Consider the following 6,116-nt stretch of genomic DNA (forward strand, 5'->3'; position numbering starts at 1 on the left):
TTCATAGGTGACAGCCTCTAAGATTTGGGTTTGCAAGTGTAGGTGCGGGGCTCTTAAATTCTTTATTACTCCGTCATCCTTTACACTACCAGGAAGCCATTTTAGCTTTCAGCCAAAGTTGAAAGTTCACCTTTTTTCTTTTAACCACATGGTTCGCTCTGCGCTCTGCTAAAAGCCCACCTTATGTAAAACCAGCCACAGCTGATGGATGCATTTCCCCTTTCAGGAAATTAAACAGAAATCTAATCATCTTGTGTGGCCGGACCTCCCACCAAAAACAGCGAAGGTTATATATTTATTTATTTACACATTACGACTTGCTTGTGTTGATCTTTGAAAGGTCAAAAGGCTTACGTGGATCCCACACAGTCTTTGCGTAAAATGGCTACAGTGTTCAGGGTGAAGAGAAAAATAACCCAAAACTTTTTTACATAACCGTGTGTTTGAATCAGGTTACCCGACGTTGGCCCAGCCGGATCTTTTGGGCAGTATCAGGACAGGGGCTTCATCTTTGGACAGAGCAGTCACTATTGCCAGGATTACACTTTCAATGCGGCTCAAAGTTTCACAGCTAGAAAGGAAAACACAGCCAGGATCACACTGCAGCAGAAACAAACAAACAATTGTTCCAAGGTTTTGGCAGTGACGGAGGCGACTAATATTTTCACAGTAGTGGTGCTTTGTTTTGATCTTTCTTGTGGACAAAACAACTGAGAACATTTTATTACTGCTTTTATCTACAGTTCCCTAAACATCCCTTCATCTGCACACACTCATTTCTGTGCTTTCAACATATGCTGCCTAAAATGTATCATATCATACATCTGAAGTAAGACTGATGTAAATATATACAGATATTTCAACTTAAGATACATAAATATATATATTTCCCCTTTAACTTTTCTGTACACACAATGGACTGGTTGCACAAGTTTTGTTTATCATATCATTTGCATATTAAAGATAGCTATCGTGTAACCATGAATGAAAGTAGATGAATGAAAGGCTAAACTGATTGATTTAATCAACAGTTATTAACCCCACCACTGACATATCAGTCCAATTAAAGTGCAACTGCTACTGAAGAAAGCCAAACAATGCGAAGACTGCTGTTAGCCTATGGTTACACTAAGCTAGCAGAGGTGGACGGAAGCTCTCAGCAGGAAGAGTGACTGTAAACTTACTGACTGACGTCTTTCTCAGCACTTTGGCTGTTTGCCATGGCATCTACGCTGATCAACAGCTGGGCACGGAGCTTGTCAACTTCAGAAAACAAATGTGCTGCACCGGATCCCATCGTGTAGCCTGTTAAGGATTTTCCCGCGTAAACATCAACGGTTATCTCGCGCGTTTAACGAAGCCGCATTTAGTAATGTAAAATGTCATTTTGAGAAAACTTTTTTTTTTAAACTTAGAATTAAAGAAAACGACTCTAAAATTTTAATAATAATAATAAAAATAAAAATAAAAAAAGAACTACCTCTTTTACATTTGCCAGTTCTCTTTGCTCCCTGGGATTATGTGAGGTATAAATGGACCTCATATGTCAACGTCCCTCCATAAAAAAGGGGATGTTTATGATATATGATATAGTATAACAATATAGTAAATGTTTCACTCCACTGACCCATACAGCATTATATGAAATACCATCTCAGATAGTTCCTAAGTAAATAAGTCCCTGAAAGACGCTGTCATCATCTCAAAGGTCAGTGCAGGATTGCAAGCTGTGTCCTTTATTAGAATCAAGGAAAGTGTGTGGGCCAATTAACACCTCACTGGAGTAAAGTAGAAAGCTTATGCTGATACTGTTAAGAGAAATCCCCATTAGCACCCTCTGTGGCCCTCAGTAATGAGACCTTCTGTCTGAGCTTGCTGGTACTTGTCCAAAGGTGTGTCGACTGTGTGTGTGTGTGTTTCTGTTTGTGTGTTTGTGGTGGTTTCAAACGGGTGGGTGGGGGTTTAATTGGCTGTGGTTAGAGTGTGTGAGATAATAAATATATGTTGTTTCTGTTTGCCATGTGGAAAGAATTTTTAAGTATAATTTTGATGATGGATGTGTGTAATGGTAATGCAGGCCAACATGTGTTTTAGGGCTCTAGAGAGGCCATAATGTTGCTAATTCTTTTGATAGCAGTTCAGCTGACAGTATCAGGCATTTATTGACCAATTGTTGCAGTTCTAAGTTCCGGACGTTGAATAAATGTGACATCCTGAGGAATTTGCACGTGTGTTTTCATCAACAATCCTTCAAAACCTGTTTCTGTTTCTTTGTTGCATCATACGGCTTCAAAATCATGCCGCTTCATTGTTAAAAGAGGGACATGTGCTGAGATTCTATAACTAGTAGGTCATCCAAAGTCCCCACTTTCTGGAGTTGCTAGCAGGCATGCTGTGTGTGTTTGCAGAGGCGCTGTGGTCTTTCTCTCACAGTGTGAAGGCCTGCTCGGAGTGTGTGTGAGCCAGGATCTAAAGAGAAGAGGTCCATGCCCCTGACCTGACCCTGAATATTTCCTAATGTGCAGCTTTACCAAAGGTCCCCTTTCCCCTGACTGGCTTTGACAGGCTGCTTCCGTTGTAATGGCTCTTAATTTCTGTGTAATTGCTATCTTTCAGTGATGAAGAGCAACCCCTCACTCAAGCTGAAAATAATCTTAATATGTGGAAGACCACAGGTTGCCGGGGTCCTTTTTCTTCTGTTCCAGAAAGCCTGGGCCCCCTGCTGTTTCTTTGGCCTGAGAGAGATTTGCGTCGAGTGTGAGGCCCTAACCTGAGGAGACAGAGTGCAACGAGTCATGTGCTTGTCTCAGGATGAGTGTTTGTGCTGGGCAGGAGAGGGGGACACAGGGGAAGTAGGGGCCTGCAGGGTCAAAGGAAAAAAAAAGTTAGCGGGAGGGGGGCACCCGCTGCAGGTGAGGGGGATTAGCTGCAGCTAGAGGCCCAAAGAAACTAAATACAGATCTGTCAACCTAATCCTCACAAATAGAAAACAGAGCTGCCCTCCCTTCACAATCCACATAGTTCAGCACATCCACCTCCTGCTCCTCTTCCCCCCCATCCCCAAACACACACACTTTCTACCTCAGGCTGTCCCACTTCTCTGTTTCTCATCAGCTTTTGGTCATGACCAGTCTGACAATGCCGCCTTCTCTCTAATGGCTCCTCAGTCCAGTTTCCCAGAAAGAAAAAGTGACTACCCAATGTCCCCTCTGATTGACAGAGCAGCATTGCCTTATGGGCTGATGAAAGCAAAGAGTCAAAGGGGCAAGGCCTCTCACTACACAGACTGGAATCTTAATGGGACCTCTGCTTGGAGCTGCATGAAACTGGCCAGAGCTTTATCAGGCCCACACACCTCAGTAATGGATGCTGATAAGCATGTGGCTAGGCGAGGAGATCAGCTCAGTGTCAAGTCAGGACCCTGTGCTGATGACACGAGTGACAGAGTGCCTGAGTAATAACATCCTGCAATGGATAAGCGCTACTAAGCTGGGCATTATGGAAAGCTTAACCAAAATGGTATCTCAGACTGTCAGTAACACCAGCTATAACTGATGGGTCTGGCTGGACCGCTGAGGGCTATAAATCAGATCCAAGCTACTCTGGTGTTCCCAAGTGCAGTATCCGGTTGCAGACAAACACAGGGCTGACAGGACATACCTCATACAAGCGAAAGTAGGTAGTGAGTGATGGCAAAGAGACCTGTAAGGTGCGATATTTCATATAAGACCATCTTGTGTTTCTTACCAGAAAATCCTACCAGGTAAATTTGAGATGTGCTGAAAAGTATTGGGTAGCAAGTGCCGGTCCCTTCCTTTTTGTTCCCTTAGGAAACAATTTTATCACTTAAAGACAAAAAAAAAAAAAAAATCATAATCTCAAACTGGATCCAGATTTTTAAAAATGTGATCAAACCCAAAACCTAAATGGGCTCCTCAAAGTGAGCTATTTCAAAGCTGTTTCTTATATCCACCCCCTCGCTTTTCTTCTGCCTGTCTCACAGCTGTGTCTCATATGTTCATGAGGCCCCTGGATGTGTGAGACACCAGAAGGGTAACATTTGCAATAGCTCAGCTCCACCTGGTTAGTCTGTTTTAACAGGCCGTCAGTTTGTGCACTGCACACAGTGGGGTTAGGACAAAAACTTAGACAAGGGAGGGCAGGACGGGCAGACAGGTAGTGGTGAAAATAAAAAAGGACCTTCTTGTGTTCTTTCACCTCAACCCCGCACTGCTTCATCTGAGGGTCAGTTTACCATGGAAAAAAAAAAGTTACTGTATCGTCTGTGGGCTTGCTTGGTCAGAGCCCCTTCTATCAAATCTCATCCGCCTCCCTGCATCCACGGGTCTTCAAAGAGCTGCTGCCTGCTGCTCTCCGAGGCAACACATGAAATAAATATTACTATGACCTCTGACCACATGCTTTGAGCTCTTAAATAGAGTTAACCAAGCAGACAGGAAGAGCACTGACTCACACAGATAAAAAGGAAAAAAGAGAAAACAATATGATGAACAGATGACAATGTTATGGGGGTGTGAAAGAGTTTTGCAGCACTGCTGTGTGGTCCTCTTTGGAGCTTTATCTCCTGCTCCAACCTGTTGGAGTTTGGTGGAGAGGGGCGTATTTGCTCATATGGACTGAGATCATAGTGAGCAGTGTGAATGTGTTGTCAAAATGCTTCGGGCCAAATGCTGAATGAGTGCTGAATTGAATAAAAACACCTAACCACAGAACAAGTAGAAGCAAGTGTCCCTAAATATAAAGATCTTATGATTTCAGCGGTGAGCCTTTATAGTACTTATTTATAGTCATGAATGCGCTGCATCATAATTTAGTCCTAAAATGATTCTCTCAGGTTTATCTCTATTGGAAGAGTTTCCCTTCTTTTTAATAATTTCAGTGACCATGTTTGGTACAGACTCTGACACTGAGTGCACCTGGCCTTGGTTGTGTTTTTCAAATGATTTAATTCAGTGTGACAAAGGCTACTTGGAAAAAATGATTGGCTATTTTTTTTGCCAATTTTAAAAAAAAATTCTATATGAACCAATAACGTCAGAACTTTCCATCACTGTCCTGCATTAGTTTCTCTTGTCAAAGTGCCCATCAGTGCAGCTCACCGAGCCTGGCCAGCTTATGCCACTGTTTACAGCGACTGTCACCAGGCCCATGGAAGCCTAAACAAAGGGGGGTCTGTTCCTTTTGTCCTGTCCCGAATTGTCCTCCCCTCTCTGGGCACAGACTGAGCTGAGGGCTGGAGGGGGGTGGGGGGATTTGACCTCACCAACCTTACATCAAGGGTAAGAAAGCAGAAGAATGAGAGAAAGAGGAAAAAAAGTGAGAAAGGGAGGTAGACGTATAGTTGTAAGCAAGACCCTTTCAAGTTTGCTGTCGGAAACTGCTGTAATGTAAGCGCCCACGGCCATTAGCTGATTCTATCTAAGCGTTGGATAGAGATGTTTACATGGTAAGGGCTACTACTAAAAGGCCTGTTAAAAGCAAATAGAGGATTTGATATACAAAATAGGAAGTGGCAGGATATGTAGGCTCTTGTGCTTTAAGACATGTTGAGCTGTCATTGGAAAAAAAAGGAGTGGAACGGCTTTGAAGACAAGAACAACCACATTAAATGGATAGGAAGGTGGGCTAAGTGTAGAAGACCCCGAGACATGCTCTGCCTCCTTTACTCCCTTAATCTGTTTGCAATCATAGTTTAGGCTGTCTGGCAGCCTCTCTTGCTGTGCTATTGAAGTCTAATTTTACTGTCATAAAAATCACCTGGCAAACTGTAGCCTGAAAGCATCTCAACCACAGAGCCTTTAAAGCTCCACTCCCTGAGCAGTTTGTTCTGTCTAGATAAAGCAGTCATTCTCAGGCCATCTGAAATCCCTACGCTTGTGTCAGAGCAAGAGGGTCAGAAGCGTTCCATTAAAGTGTGGTGTTTAAGAGGTGCTGGTGCCAGGGGGGCAGATGGGATGATGAAGCATCTGCCAAACATCTGCACCCCTCCTTTGCAGTCTGTACTCTGTCTGTGCACTGTTGCCTTTGTCATAAACTTACTGCTCCGGCAAAAGGGGATGGAAAGCTTGGGTATCAGACATGCAAAAATGGCAGTT

Source organism: Leuresthes tenuis, unplaced genomic scaffold (assembly GCF_036924035.1).
Source record: "Leuresthes tenuis unplaced genomic scaffold, fLeuTen1.0.hap1 SCAF_16, whole genome shotgun sequence".
Taxonomy (NCBI): Eukaryota; Metazoa; Chordata; class Actinopteri; order Atheriniformes; family Atherinopsidae; genus Leuresthes; species Leuresthes tenuis.